Below are 15,211 nucleotides of genomic sequence, written 5' to 3' on the forward strand. Positions count from 1 at the left end.
TAATAAAAAGAAAGATAGTTCCTGCCTTCAGGGAGCTTACACTCTTATGATATTTTGTAGTGTGGAAGATTTTACAAACATGAACTTCACATGCAATTTCTGGAAAGCTAATGAGATTTTAGGCTGCATTAATAGAAGTAGAGGGACCAGATGGAGGGATATAATAGTTCCGTTGTACTCTGGAGTACAAGGCTCTCATAAGCCAGATAAGCATGTATTCAATATTTAACTATACGGTAACTTAAGTAACAATGGAAAGTGACCTGATGCTGTCTATTCAGTAGAACCATTTTAACTGACAGGAACTCAATCCAATCCAATCAACATTTATTAAATACCTACTATGTGCTGGGCACTGTGCTAAGCACTTGGGATACAATTAATAAAAAGAAAGATAGTCCCTGCCTTCAGAGAGTTTACACTCTTATGATATTTTGTAGTGTGGAAGATATCATTTTTAAAAGATCAGTAGAATTAAAGAAAATTTTGAACAAACGCTCTTAGTTTTAGACTAGGTTTCTCTTTCTTTATAATTTTCCATTTTAACCAGGCTTACAATAGTATGAATAATGAGTTCTCCTGAAATATATTTAAATACCTTTTCATATATATTGGATGCCTTGAAAAAACTTGAGCACTGTGGTTTATTAGTGAGAATCTGTGATATTAGGCCAAACTTCAGCCATAAGAAAAAGCACTTACGAAGAGCCACAGGCTGGAAGTGAGATTTGAGAAATGCTGTGGCAAAATATAAGCTCAAGAATATGTCTAAGTGTGTCACCCAGCCATTGTCCAACATATATTGAGTCTTTAAGGTTTGTAATCATAGGACATAATAAAAAGTCCACACTGTTGTGCAGTTATAAATACTAAATTATTATTATAGCTAGTTAGCCTAGAGAAAAAGAGGCCAGAGATGGCCTTAACTCTTTTTGGAGGGTATGGTGATAGGGGAAGAAGACTGGATTTAGAGAAAGAAGGCTAAAACTAAAATGTGACCTTTGCCAAGTCGCTTAACAAAGTTTTAGCATATTCAGAACAAGAAGGCACTAAAGATGGTGAGAGAGCTGGAGAATATACCATACAAAGATAAGTCAGTCAACTGGAGGTGTTCAGTTTGGGTAAAAGATGACTGTGATAGTTGTTTTCCTGTGACACAGAAGGCAGATTAGTCTTATTTTGCTTGATTGCAGAGGACAGAATTGGAACAATTGGGTGGATGTTTCCAAGAGACAAGTTTACTTTTGATATAAGTAAAACCCTTCCTAATAGCTAGCGCTCTCTCTAGCTAGAATGGGTTATCTCTTAGGAGGCAGTGAGTTCCTCCTCATTGGAAATCTTCACGTTGAGGTTATATGACTATTTGTTGAGGACCTCATGGTAGGGATTCACATTAAGTTAAGGGTTGGACTAGACTGCCTCTGAAGCTCTGTCTAGATTTTAGACTGTGATTTTATTAAATTACTTGTCTAGGGTCATGAAGCTAGTAAGTGGTGGTGCTGGGGACTAGAATTCAACTCTCATGGAGCCTATTGCTTCCAGTATATCATATTGCCTTCAAGCTGAGGGCTAGGTCAGATGAATTCAAGAAGAAAATTAATTGAACGCTGTGAGATGTTTTGCATAAGTAAAATTCACTCCCATGTAATTTACAGGAAAATATACCACGACTTCCAGATAGGCACTTAAGAAGAGCCTATAATACTGAAATAGCCAATTTGAGAAAACTAATTTATAGATGATTCATTCAGCAAACATTTACTGAATGCCTAGTTTGTGCAAGGCATCATGAAAGAGAGGAAAATGTGTAAGAAACAGTCCCTTCCCTCAAGGATCTTGTAGTACAACCAGATCTATTAAAAGAACATTTTCCCCAAAAGAGAGTTAGTATTTTCAGGCATTTGGAAGGAAATAGTCATTCTTATGGGGAAAGACTACTAGCTTCTCCAAATTAGGGTCTTATTTATCTTTTTAACCACCCCAATGCTTAGAACAGTGTCTTATGCTTACACATAGTAGATATTCAAAAAATGCATGTTTGCTGAGTTAATCTGAAAGAAGAAATTGACAGCAGTTCTTGGTGTTTTTTGAGTCATGGACCCCTTTTGCAGTTTAGTGACACTTATGTACTCCTCTTAGAATAATATTTTAAATGCATTAAATAAAATCTATAGAAATATTAAAATATAGTTATCACTATATATATATATTAAAAAAAAAAGCTTATAGACTCCAGGCTAAGAATTCCTGACAGAGGTTTTTTTTTTTCCCCTCTTACAAATGACAGAAAATGATAGAATCTTTACCTCTTTGTAAAGATGCACAGTATAAACACATGCATATACATATATGTCTACATAGACATATGCACATATTTAGAATGCATATGTGTTATATGTATGCCCAAACATATGTGTTGTATGTATGCATGTGTGTTATATGTGTGTGTCTATATATATGTCCATGCATCCATGCATCCATCCATCCATCTATCTATCTTTGGGTATGATGAAATGTGAGGGAGGGGTTTCTGGGAAAATCCCTTCAGTAAAAGCTTTTTCTGGGGCATCTAGATGGCACAGTGGATAGAGCACTGGCCCTGGAGTCAGGAGGACCTGAGTTCAAACCTGACCTCAGACACTGGTCACTTACTAGCTGTGTGACCCTGGGCAAGTCACTTAACCCCAATTGCCTCACAAAAAAACAAAACCAAAAAAAGCTTTTTCCTCCTACCTCCTTCTCCTTTGCGGTTTTTGTTCTGAAAGGAGGCCCCGTAACTACTGTACACGATGTGGAGAAAGGTGGATTTTCTCACTCAAGACCTTAGTTAAAATGCTCTCCTAAAAACCAGAGATGCCACCATCCATCAGGATTTTGGTTTCAGCATGCAAGTGACTAGCCTATAAACACAATTTTTAACAGCTTCTCTTCTGAGCAACTCTGACTGTTTAATTAATCTTCAGCCATTAACCATTCATTTAAAATGCCACTTACGAAATCTTAATTTTGCACATTATCAGCTGGTTCACAAATAGCTATCCATGAGCAGAAGCGTAATGATCTCCCTCTCCCTTCTCTAAGAGCTCACCAAGCTTATAGCCAATTCTGGCTTCTTAATTAACCATATGCATATTAGCATTTAAAATTAAATGACAGTTTTTAAAAAAAGAATTAATGTGCAGTGAAATGTTAACCCGCATACTCTTCTGCATATTATTTTAAAGGGGCCAGAACCCATTTCTAGCCAAATTGTGACTCTTCTGCATGATGACAGTACATACATGAAGGTATTCATCTTCTTAATATACAATTGGGTTGGGGCAGCTAGGTGGCACAGTGGATAGAGCACTGGCCCTGGAGTCAGGAGTAGCTGAGTTCAAATCTGGCCTCACACACTTAACACTTACTAGCTGTGTGACCCTGGGCAAGTCACTTAACCCCAATTGCCTCACTAAAACAAACAAACAAACAAACAAACAAAATATATATATACAATTGGGTTCCAGTGACAAGCTCAGGGCCATGCACACAGTAGATACTTAATAAATGCATGTTGAATTGTTGCTGAGTGGAGTTCAAACAGGGAGTGCTCATATGGTGGAGCTTCTGTTTAATCTCTCAAACTATTTAAGTTTAAGGGCATAGCAAAATCAAAACCATTCATGGAAGAATCTCTTGGTATGATCCTAGCTCTCAGAAAGGGCAAGATCCAATAATAAACCCCTTTTGTATCTGTGGTTGACTTCAATTAGAGGAGGCGGTTCAAATCAAACAAAGAGGCCAGCAGGGACATTTGAAGCAAACTGATGACCACTACAGCTGAAATAACTTGTGCTCCAATCAGGCCCCTGATCACTGCACTCTCCAGGGAAGTCAGTTGTTGCTGGCAATTTTACAAGTGTCAACTAAAGGCAAGGTCCAAGTGCAAAATTTAACACAGAGGATTTCCATGTAGATTCATAATGCTACATAGAGGGCTCTGACCCCCAAGCCGGTGAATGGCTCCCATCTGTGATTTGTTGGACAGCAAACATCCAAGTCAACACCAAACTTCAGGGAACAGAATATGAATATGTAATCAATTTGATTGGTGGTAGTGATATTCTTTAGGATTGTATAGGTTACATATGGGGAAATTATGGTAATTGGGGACATTTGTCTTAGCTTCTAATGCAGAAATTCTGAGAGCAAACATAAATAAAGATGTATAGATTAAAATGATGTTGTGTCATCTACTAAAACCATGCCTCTGGAATGAGCAAAATGGAAAGGTTTCTCATTAAAGATGCTTTACAGCACTGTAAGTGAAAATAGGGGAAAATAAGTAAAGTATTCTTTGAATCATATTGTGAGACGAGGGACGGCAGCTCTCGATGGAGCAAGCATGGGAATTGCTGGAATGCAAGTGGTTACGATCTCCATTTTGGTTATCCTGTGTCTAGGCAAAGCAAAAGTCTGTTTTGACTGAGAATGTATGTGCAGGTGTCAAATGCATTAAGATTCTAATTAGAAACAGGAATGACCTGATTGATGAAAGAATTTTATACCAAACGTGCACATAAACAATCTGAGGCTCCTAGCAAATTTGGCATTTTGTAATCCTTTGGTTCGATTCTGTTTCTTATCCATGAATTCCAAGTATGCTTTCACACAATTTCTATCACTGCAGCATAAAGGTAAGACGGCAGTTTATTATACCATAATTCTCACATTTCTCTCTTTCTGCCTGGAGAATCCTGAGTGCTTCTAAAGTATATCTCAGAAACACGACTTCTTCTACCTTGGAAATTGATCCACTTTGGTCCCAAGCTTAAGCAGATAATGATTTGTGCCTAGGTGGACTTGGTAGCCATTTATACAATGGCATTTGGGTTCTTCTTCTGTAGTGTGTTGGAAAGAACATAACTAGACTTGGACTTTAGCTGTGTGATTCTGGGCAAGTCACTTAAACTCTAGGGGTCTCAGAATCCTCATCAGCCAAGAGGGGACAATAATATTGTCATTTGCCTACCTCAGTACAAAATGAGTTCATGTGTATGGAAGCCATAGCAAATTGTCAAGTGCTACATAAATGTCAGCTGTTATTTTTCTTGGTCCTACTTGAAATGTTCTTATTACTTATGGTTTTGTTAGGGCATTGAAGAGTAATTAAGCTTCAGTTGCTTACCAGAGAAGAGTTGTAGTTAAAGCCAGTATTAGCCATTGATGTCTGGATTTGAATAAATGTGTTGGATTAGCTTGTTGGTCATTTAATGGGGCTCAGAGGGAACAGGGGACCTAGGACAGAGAGAAGGCAGGTGGTTTTTGTTCAAGGAGAGGTAGGTTTTCTCTCTCTGGACCTCAGTTCCGTTATCTATAAAATGGGGTTGAATATAATTTGAGCTCCTCCCTTCCTAGGATTGTTGTTAGGAAGATACTTCATAAACCATAACGTGCTATACAATGGTAAGTTATTATTAGGTTGTGTCAGCGCATGCAAGTACTGCAACTCATGTCTTTGCTTGGGAATGTATCAAATGACGAGGAAGAGAAAGAAAAAGAGAGAAAGAAAAAGCACAAAGAGAAGGCAGAAGAGCAGGAGGTCCAGAAGCTAATGGTGGCCTAGTATCCCTTACTGGTGATTGATTCTCTCTAAGTTCCTCCCAGTTTTGTGTGTCTTCTCTATTCTCATTCACATTCATACTCTTCTGGTGAAGGGGCTTAGGTTCAGTGATGGGTTGGGGGCAGTAGTGTCCTGGTAAGCATTTAACCATCAGCTCTCCAGAAAAAATTAACATACATACAACAAAATTTTAAGTTCAATATAGATGATTAATTTTAAATTCAATTTATAGGATTATATAATATGATTGAAGTTCAATGTATATTATTTTTGCCATCATTTTCTTAAGTCTAAACAAGGAACAAAATGATAAACCGAGCCTTCATTTGTAGCTTTTGTCCCTTTCCAAAGTGTAAATCCTCACAATGAAAATTTAATAACCAGCTTTCTTGAGCTGTATGCATCATATACCTGGCTTTGGGTAAGGAAGCAGCAAAAAGAGAAAAAATGACATTCTAGAGAGTAGAAATAATAAAACGATACTTGAAAATTGCCTATGAATGAACCAAACATTCTATTCCATGTGAGCAAGTCACATGTGGTTTTTGCTAGTGGCTTTCTTGCCTTTTTCCTCCATGTCACCTTTGCCGTTGGGAAAATCCTAATGCATAGTCTTCTCCTCCAACCTTTGAGAGATGCCTTGAGATAAGTTAATTTCAGACCTGTTTCACCTACAGTCATGTGGTATAGCATAGTGGATAGATAGCTGGCCTCAGGGCTAGGAATATGCTTGTCTGTGTGATTGCGGCAAGTCAGTTAAGCTCTTGATGCTCTAGACAGCTCGCTTAAGGCAGAGAAGGTGCTGACTTACATTTGAAGAGGGTACCTCCTCATATGAGAATTTCCATTAGTAGTGAAACCACTGGTTCGGTCTCCTATCCCTATCTCTTCACCTGCTATAAGTGGATCCGGTAAAATCTTTTCTTATTAGAAATGATCTGGCAGAAAATATAAAGGTTATGACTGAATCTTGACAGGTACTCCAAGATTTAGATGTTGAGAAGATTGTTAGAGAAAAAATATCAGTTTCTCTGTGTTATGCTCGCTGGTGCATCACAATGTTGAGACTTGGAAGTTATAAACTATTGGACTCTATAAATGTTAGGCTAAGACTGGAAATCAGCATGTATTGATTTTGGGGGGGGGGTATCACAGGGAACACTAGATGAAGCAGTATGTTAGACTTGGAGTCAGGAGGAGCTAAGTTCAAATCTGACCTCACACCTTTATTAGCTGTATGAGCATGGGCAAGTCACTTAACCTCTCTTTGCCTCAGTTTCCCCATATGTAAAAGGGGGACAATAATAGCCCTTACTTCATAGGGCTTTTGTGAGGATCAAATGAGATAATATGTATAAACTTTAAAAAACTTAAAGCACAGGCGGCTAGGTGGCTCGGTGGATAAAGCACCGGCCCTGGATTCAGGAGTTCCTGAGTTCAAATCCGGCCTCAGACACTTGGCACTTACTAGCTGTGTGACCTTGGGCAAGTCACTTAAGTCCCATTGCCCTGCCAAAAAACAAAACCAAAAAAAACCTTAAAGCACTATAAGAATGCTATCATAATAGTCACAATCATAGTAATGATTATCATGTCCCTCATTTCAGAAGAACTTGCATTCATTTCTATTCCTCTTGGCATTCTTGGAAGCCAATCATAGAAGAAACAAATGAACTTATGGATATGATCCTTGTCAAGTCATCAATATCTGCCTCTCTCCTGGAAAGAGACCTGGAATACAATTAGATTGTGAAAAATACATGGCCCAAGATTCAAGGGGACAGATAATAGAAAGAAATGACTAAAGTTGTAACATTACTTGACTGCTGGGGCCCACTAAGCCATGAGCTAATACTGAAATGATAACATCTCCCATAGTCAAGCATAGATACTATGCCTGGTGGGACTATCCAAAAAAACATTCATATTGGCAGAGTGGGAGGGGGAAAGACTCTGAGGGGTATACATAGAACTTGCCAGGGTTGGTTCCCCCTAAGGTAAGAACTGATCTGGGCCTTGGCTTCATAATGCTTATGGTAGAGATAGGCAGAGAAAGAGGGGCACAGAATAACAGTCTACTGGCTCAGGGCTTGGATTAGAAGGCATATGACTTAGGAGCCCCAAGAGATGACTCATATTAACACTGGCTGCCATATTTGTAATGTTAATATTGAGAAGAGAATCCCCCTTGCAATATCTTTAGTATGGTTTAATATTTGAATGGCAAAAAAGGAGACAGCACTGGCTCTGAAGTCAGAAGTCCTGAATTCAAATCCCACTGCTGACACTACCTGACCTTTGGCTGGCCTCAGATTCCTCATGTATAAAAGGAGAGGGTTGGAATAGATGGTCTTTGAAGGTACATTCAGCCCTAGATCTATGACCCTCTGAGCCTATAAATGGTTAGTGGTGTACTGATTTCATTCATGCCAACAATCACCCCTCCCCATAACCCTCCTTATTCTGTCTGATTCTTCTTCATACCTTCCCATTTAAATCAAATAGATCAGTGTCATTTAGACAGGAAGGGACTGAAGTATTACCAACTTGAGGGAAGCTAGGATGTGTTCTCTAGGACGGATTAAAAACCTAATGCAAAATGGTAGCATTTACATTCTATTTCTGGATACTTTTCATATCACTTGTAAGCCAGATCTCCAAGGGGAGGGCAAAGGAATTCCATAGCATATAAATATTAAAATGTCTATTAGGCAATTGGTTATTTATGAGGGCTAGCATAACAGCTATCTTTTCAATGCCCCTTTCTGATTCTCCTGATTATTTATTATTTGAAAAGATACATATGGGGGGAAGAACTGACCTAACAGTGACCTGTTTTTGATTACACATTGCATTAAATGGAGAAATTATAAGAAGGGCCCTCTGGAATCAATTCCTAATGCAGGCAAAGACTATAATGAAAAGGTATGTGGCATGGCCCGGTATACTTAAGAAAACCACAGGTCACAAAAAAGGTTGAGTGAAAATTTAAAAAAAATGAAACAACTCAAAGCATATGCCACAGACTTATAGGATGACATAAAGAGGACTGGAAGGAATTGGAAAGTCCTGAAGTCCAATACTTAAGCTTGACAGATGAGAAAACTGCAGGAAAAAGAAGTCCAAAGGTTTTCCCAAGATTCCACAGGTAGGGAGAGGCAGAAGCATCACTTGAACTTGCTCTCCACCTCCTTCTGATGGTGGGGCTGACACCTCACAGTCCTCCTGATGGGAAGGACAGCACATCATTATGATTAACCCTTCATAATCTCAGTCCCATCCTGGGAGGCAGGGCCAGTAGGATGTGTTCTAGAGTCTTTCACCTGTTCCATTTCCATCTTATGTGTTTGCCCCTAGCTCCCAATATGTCAAAAGGGTGATAATAATAAAGCCCTCCCTTGCCCCTCCTTTTACCTCCCCTGTCATGGGGATTAATGAGATGAATGTTTGCTAAAGTACTTTCAGCTTCTCTGAACAGGGAAACACATATAAACACAAGCTATGGACTAGTTATTAGACTTTAGTATCTGTATAAATAGTAGTTGAAACAAATCAGGGTGACCCAGCGTGGCACACTTTCTTCCCACCCTTCCTAATGGGTGGCCAGGGCAAAGGGGATTGGTGTGGCAATTTATCATCTCTGGGCACCCACCAATTACTTCATGTCTTATCTCCTATGTAAGCTGCAAAGGGAAAGAGGGACTGTACTTGGTATCACTGTAAACTGCTAGGGTAAGGAAAGAGAATTTGTATAATCCCATGAGTGGGGATCCCAGAGGAGGGGAAAAATTAATGAGAATATCAAGTTTTAGGAGGAAGAGATGTGAGGAAAGTACAGTTAATGGTATATCAGTTATTATTAGCACTTATCTAGCCATGGAGATTCTTTCATTAAGAGGATTCTCATTATTGTTTAAAAGTCATTTGAAAAATTGATGATAATACATTCTTTGACAAAAAAAATTCCGTGATTGCTTGGTTCAACTGATGAATTTTAATTCTCCATGGTAATGACACTTATTACTGGGATTCCCAGACTGAAGTGAGTTCATCCCCATTCTGTTTGTTGAAACTGAAAAAACAAGCAAACAAACAACAACCCACACATCTCTAAGTCATTTACTTTATTCACTGTTCAACTCCCTGAAGGCTACGTCATGAGTCAGAGGTGAGAGCTCAAAAGTCATTAATCTGAAATAAAATTAACATGGAAAAATCACAGGAGAGAGAGAGGAGGAGGAGGGAGAGGGAGAGAGCAGTGAGGATGTGATAACTCAAGGGAGAAGGCTGGAGGGGGTGTCTAATGGGGAAAGGGATTGGGCCAAACATAGAACCCAGAATGCTAGATTACATGACAGACCTACTGTTAAATGAAACGCTTAACCTGGGAAATAAACACAATTTTTTTTGGTGAAGAAATATCAGCGATTCTGTTTTTCCCCAAGAACAGAAGGGGTGTTCACACCTGAATTTTCCTGTATGATTAACACCTCATCCCAAAGCTTTCCTTTTAACACTTCTGCTTTACATCACCACCTTTAGCCCAGGATTTCCTTGACCATTAATTTTCAGGGTTTCTAAAAACTAGAAAAATGAATAGTTTCCAGTTGCTTATAGTCAGAGCATCTTATTAGAAGTTAGTGAAATGGGGGCAATGAAGTGGCATAGTGGATAAAGCAGCAACTTTAGATTCAGGAGGACCTGAGTTCAAATCTGACCTCAGACACTTGACAGTTGCTAGCAGTGTGACCCTGGGCAAATCACTTAAACCCCCCCCAAAAAAAGAAGTTAGTGAAATGAAATGTTTTATCTCTGAGCTAAAAAAAGAACTTCTCTAAACCATGATTGGACCTGATATGGAACTTGGATATCTGGTTGCCTAGTGACTTGAAGAGTTCGTTTATATCTTCTATATTTTTGGGGGGAGAGGGAGTGGATGAAGAAAGTAGTCTGATATTCCTAAAAAATCTTCCAGTTATCATGGGAAAATAATTTACCTTCTTATTCTTCTTCTTCTTTTTTTGTGCAGGGCAATGAGGGTTAAGTGACTTGCCCAGGGTCACACAGCTAGTAAGTGTCAAGTGTCTGAGGCCAGATTTGAACTCAGGTCCTCCTGAATCCAGGGCTGGTGCTTTATCCACTGCACCACCTAGGTGCCCCCTTAATTTACCTTCTTGATAAACATCATCCAATCAAGTCTTAAACTCTTAGAAATCCAGGAAATATGGTAGCATAGACTTTTAGCCTTTGGGAAGCAAAGAATTCTAGGGTCATTTAACTGTGGATTATTATTTATGAAGTAAAGGCAACAAAAGTAGATTCCTTTGCTTGTTCTTGTTCAGTCGTGTCCAATTCTTCGTGACCCTATTTGGGGTTTTCTTGTCAGAGATACTGGCATGGTTTGCCATTTCCTTCTCCAGCTCATTTTACAGTTGAGGAACTGAGGCAAATAGAGGTAAGTGACTTGCCTAAGGCTACACAACAAGTAAGTGTCTGAGACTGGATACAAACTCAAGTCTTCCTGATTTTAGGAGCAGCACTCTATCCACTGTTCTACCTAGTTGCTCAACAGCTTCCTATGCACAATAGCCTTTATTTCATACATGTAGATAATGATATCAAAACACCAGCAGTTGGGAATGTATTCTGAATTATAAAGAGTTGGCTAGGTGGTATAGTGGGTAGAGTTTGGGACTTGAAGACAGGAAGTCCTAACTCTGTAGAACTCAAGTTCAAATCCAGCCCTGGACACTTTTTAGCTGTATGGCCCAGGACAAGTTACTTACCCCTGTTTGCCTCAGTTTCTCATCTGTAAAATGAGCTGAGGAGGGAAATGACAAACCACTCCAGGATCTTTGCCAAGAAAACCCCAAATGGGCTCATGAAGAGTGGATATGACTGAAGTGACTCAACAACAAAAACAACAACATTTGGGATAACCCTATGACCTTGTTTCATCAGAACCATACTTTAATCAACTGAGCTCACTGGACACTGACTGGACTGTGTGATCATGTGACCAAAGAGATCTGTGGGATTTATCTCTTTCTTCCTCATGTAGCACATAGAACTGATTCCTGAATTTCACAAACACATACGATGAGAAGCAATGTAATGTATCACGGATTACTAAATAGCAGCTACGTAGATTTCATTCCTCTATTCCTCAAACCTCCAGTGGCTCCCTATTCTCCCTAGAATAAAAGATAAATTATTCCTCTTGGTATTGAGGGCCCTTCATAATCAAGCTTAGATCTACCTTTCCAGCTTTATTTCATATCACTACCATTCATGTGTTCTAGGTTACTGACAATTTGGACTACTATCAGTTACCCAAATTTAAAATTTCCTCTCCCATCCCCATGTACTCGCCCAATTTCTCTCTCATGCTGAGTCCAATTCTCTTCAACTCTGCCTCTGAGCTCAATTCTCTTTAACCTCCTCTATGAAGCCTTCTTTCATGCCCGGGGTGGTTGTTTCAACCCTCCCCCCACCTCCAGATATTTTTTATGGGGGGGATTATTTTTTCTATGTGGTGAAAAAAGAATTCTCTACAACATTTTCACCTGTACAAGGATAATGCCCCTTAACGATGCTCCTGGGTGGCGCCAAGGATGCAATCTGTTTGGATTGGGGGTCATCTACAGGAACCTGGTAGGATTTCTCAAGCTGAGTAATAGGATTAAAATTTGTGTTTTTACTCAGGGAGAGGCCAGAAGCATCAAGCCGGCCATGTGGAATACGGGCTCAGTTACCAGGGATACCAGGTTTCTGAGCCAATGGATCCAAAAGAGAAGGAAGAAGTTTAAGTTGGCAGCAGAGTTTAGCATGCAATGGAAATGCTGTGGCCTTGAGTCAGTCAGAAGAGTGAAGCAGAGGGGTCCTTTCCTTCAGAATTTGTGCTTCTTCAAACAGGAGCTGACTGTGCACACCCTCAGCAAGGAGTCTGCCTCCAGGAGCTTTTAAGAAGCTCCCAGAGGTCTCTTCTCACAGCCTCAGCCTCCAAGGCCATAGTATTGGTGCTAAGCCCTACTCTTCCTCCCCACAGAGTCAATGATCTCTCCTCTAATGAATTACCTTAGGACTTGCTTCTTTTGCGTACATATCATGTTCTCTCTAGTAGTCACCAAGCTCCATGAGGGAAGGCATTGCTTTATTTTTGTTTTTGTATCCTCAGCATCTAATACTGACCTTAATAAGTGTTTGTTAAACTGAAGTGATGGGGCATTTGTTTTTAAATATTTATGAAGCTGTCATATGGAAGAGCGATTAGATTTCTTTTATGTTGTTCTAGATGCTATAAGAAGGATCCACAAGTAAAAGGTAAAGAGAGAAAGACATTCTCTCAATACAGGCAAGGGTTCTTAGGGATTTTTGTTCCATGCACCCCTTTGAAAGTCTGGGGAAATTCAGGGACTCCTATGGACAATGGTTGATTTTTGGTTTTTTGTTTTGTTTTGTTTTGGCGAGGCAATGAAGGCTTAAGTGACTTGCCCAGGCTCACACAGCTAGTAAGTGTCAAGTGTTTGAGGCTGGATTTGAACTCAGATCCTCCTGAATCCAGGGCTGGTGCTTTATCCTCTGTGCCACCTAGCTGCCCCGAGAATGTTTTTAAATGCATGAAATAAAATGCATAGGATTGTGAAAGAAATGCATTATATTGAGATAGTTATTAATATATTAGAAAAAGAAAACCAAAATTTCACAGGCCCCAGGTTAAGAATCCTTGTATAAGGACAGACTTTTTTTGTTTTTGTTTTTTGGGGTATTTTTGCTTTTTTGGCAGCTAAAACCATTCAAAAATAGACTACAATGCTTCACAAGGTAGTGAGTTCTCCATCACTGGAATGACTCACAATGAGATTAAATGACCATTGGTAAGACATGACAGAGGAGATTCCTCAGTATAATTCATATAACTCTACAATTCTGTGATTTTTAAAAAACCTTATCTACCTTATTTCTGGCTCTTCCTCACTCATTCAAAACACAGAGTATATTACTATATAGTAAACACTATATAGTTGGGGGACAGCATTAATAGCTATATTATAAATGAATCATATTTTTGTATTATATCTGTCTTTATATTTTATTCTTATATTATTGCTGTATATTGTAAAATTTTAGGAAACATGATTTGGTCAGTACTTTGTATATTTGTTGTTTAAGCGATTAGTTGTGTCCAATTCTTCATGACCTCATTTGGGGTTTTCTTGGCCAAGATACTAGAGTGGTTTGACATTTCCTTCTCCAGTTCATTTTGCAGATGAGGAACTGAGGCAAATAGAGTTAAGTAACTTGTCCGGAGTCACACTGTTAGCAAGTGTCTGAGGTTAGATTTGAACTCAGGTCTTCCTGACTCCAAACCTGGCACTCTATCCACTGCTACCTAGCTGCCCTATAACTGACAAGTCAGTTTCTAACTGAGCCAGGGTGAACTTTCTTTGACTCAATTACTTTTCCATGGGTTAGATCTGTAGGAGAAACACCTCTTTGGTATATTAACTTTACAGTAATCAGGTAGACAAGTAAATTATATAACTGCATTGAGTCACATTGCACATACGTGGCAAGAGTGGATTTAGAACTAATTGCCCCTTGGTTTCCATTCTGTAGCTTATGGAGCCTGTCAGGGTATAGTTGTGACAGTTCTGTACTCTTACTAGCAGCTTCCTTCTAGTATCTGCCTCCTCTCCAATTCCTCCTGAGTGTATCCTTTTTGCTGACTCAGCCTTTCTAGATTCATTCAGTCATGGCCAAGTCAAGTTAGAGTTTATTGGGTTGTTTTGTGTTTTTTTTTTTGCTAAATGCCACTGAAAGGCTTCCAGAGTAAAGAGTGGATACAAAATGATTTTAAAAAATAAATGATTAGGATCCAAGCAAAGTAAAGTCAGACTTTAAGTATAATTATAATAAACATTTTGGGAATCTAGTGATCTTGACCAAGTCACATCTTCTCTAGGACTCAGTTTACTTGTTTGTGAAAAGAGAAGGGGTCAGATTGATTTAAAGCTAGTTCTGAATGCTATGATGCTATGTTCACTATGTAATGTAATCTTAATCTCTATCTAAAGTGGTTTTAGTTTTAGTTTTTTAAAATAGTGCAAATCAAGACAAGTATGTAATCCATGTTAGGCAGGATGTATTTATATATATATATAATATATATATATGTTTTTGTGTGTATGTGTGTATTTATACATATGTATATACACATATATATATATATATGTATTTCTTGAGTGGATACAAATTTAAATTATTTTTCAAAATTCTGATGGACCCCTGGACCCAGCTATATCACTGTGAAGCCTATACTTGAAAAAGATCAAAGAAATGAAAAATTTCTATATTCACAAAAACCATCTATAGCAGCTCATTTTGTCATTGAAAAAGAAATTACAAACCAAAAGGGATGTCCTTAAATAAGAAGTAGCTGAATAGATACATGAATGTGACAGAATGCTACTATGTGGTAAGAAATGAGAGAATAGATCATTTCAAAAAGACATAGAAGGACCTAATATGTACTGATGTAGAGGGAAGTAAGTGGAATCAGAAGATCAATTTATACTTATAATGTCACCATTATAAAGCTGGACAATT

General features: G+C 38.7%; 1 protein-coding gene across 1 annotated transcript in view; it reads right to left on the bottom strand.

Annotated features, from left to right (window-relative positions):
• Positions 1 to 15,211, bottom strand: part of PARD3B (par-3 family cell polarity regulator beta) — a 1,353,776-nt gene that overhangs the window by 176,879 nt on the left and 1,161,686 nt on the right. The window lies entirely within an intron of this gene.

The sequence above is a fragment of the Dromiciops gliroides genome, chromosome 3 (genome assembly GCF_019393635.1).
Source record: "Dromiciops gliroides isolate mDroGli1 chromosome 3, mDroGli1.pri, whole genome shotgun sequence".
Taxonomy (NCBI): Eukaryota; Metazoa; Chordata; class Mammalia; order Microbiotheria; family Microbiotheriidae; genus Dromiciops; species Dromiciops gliroides.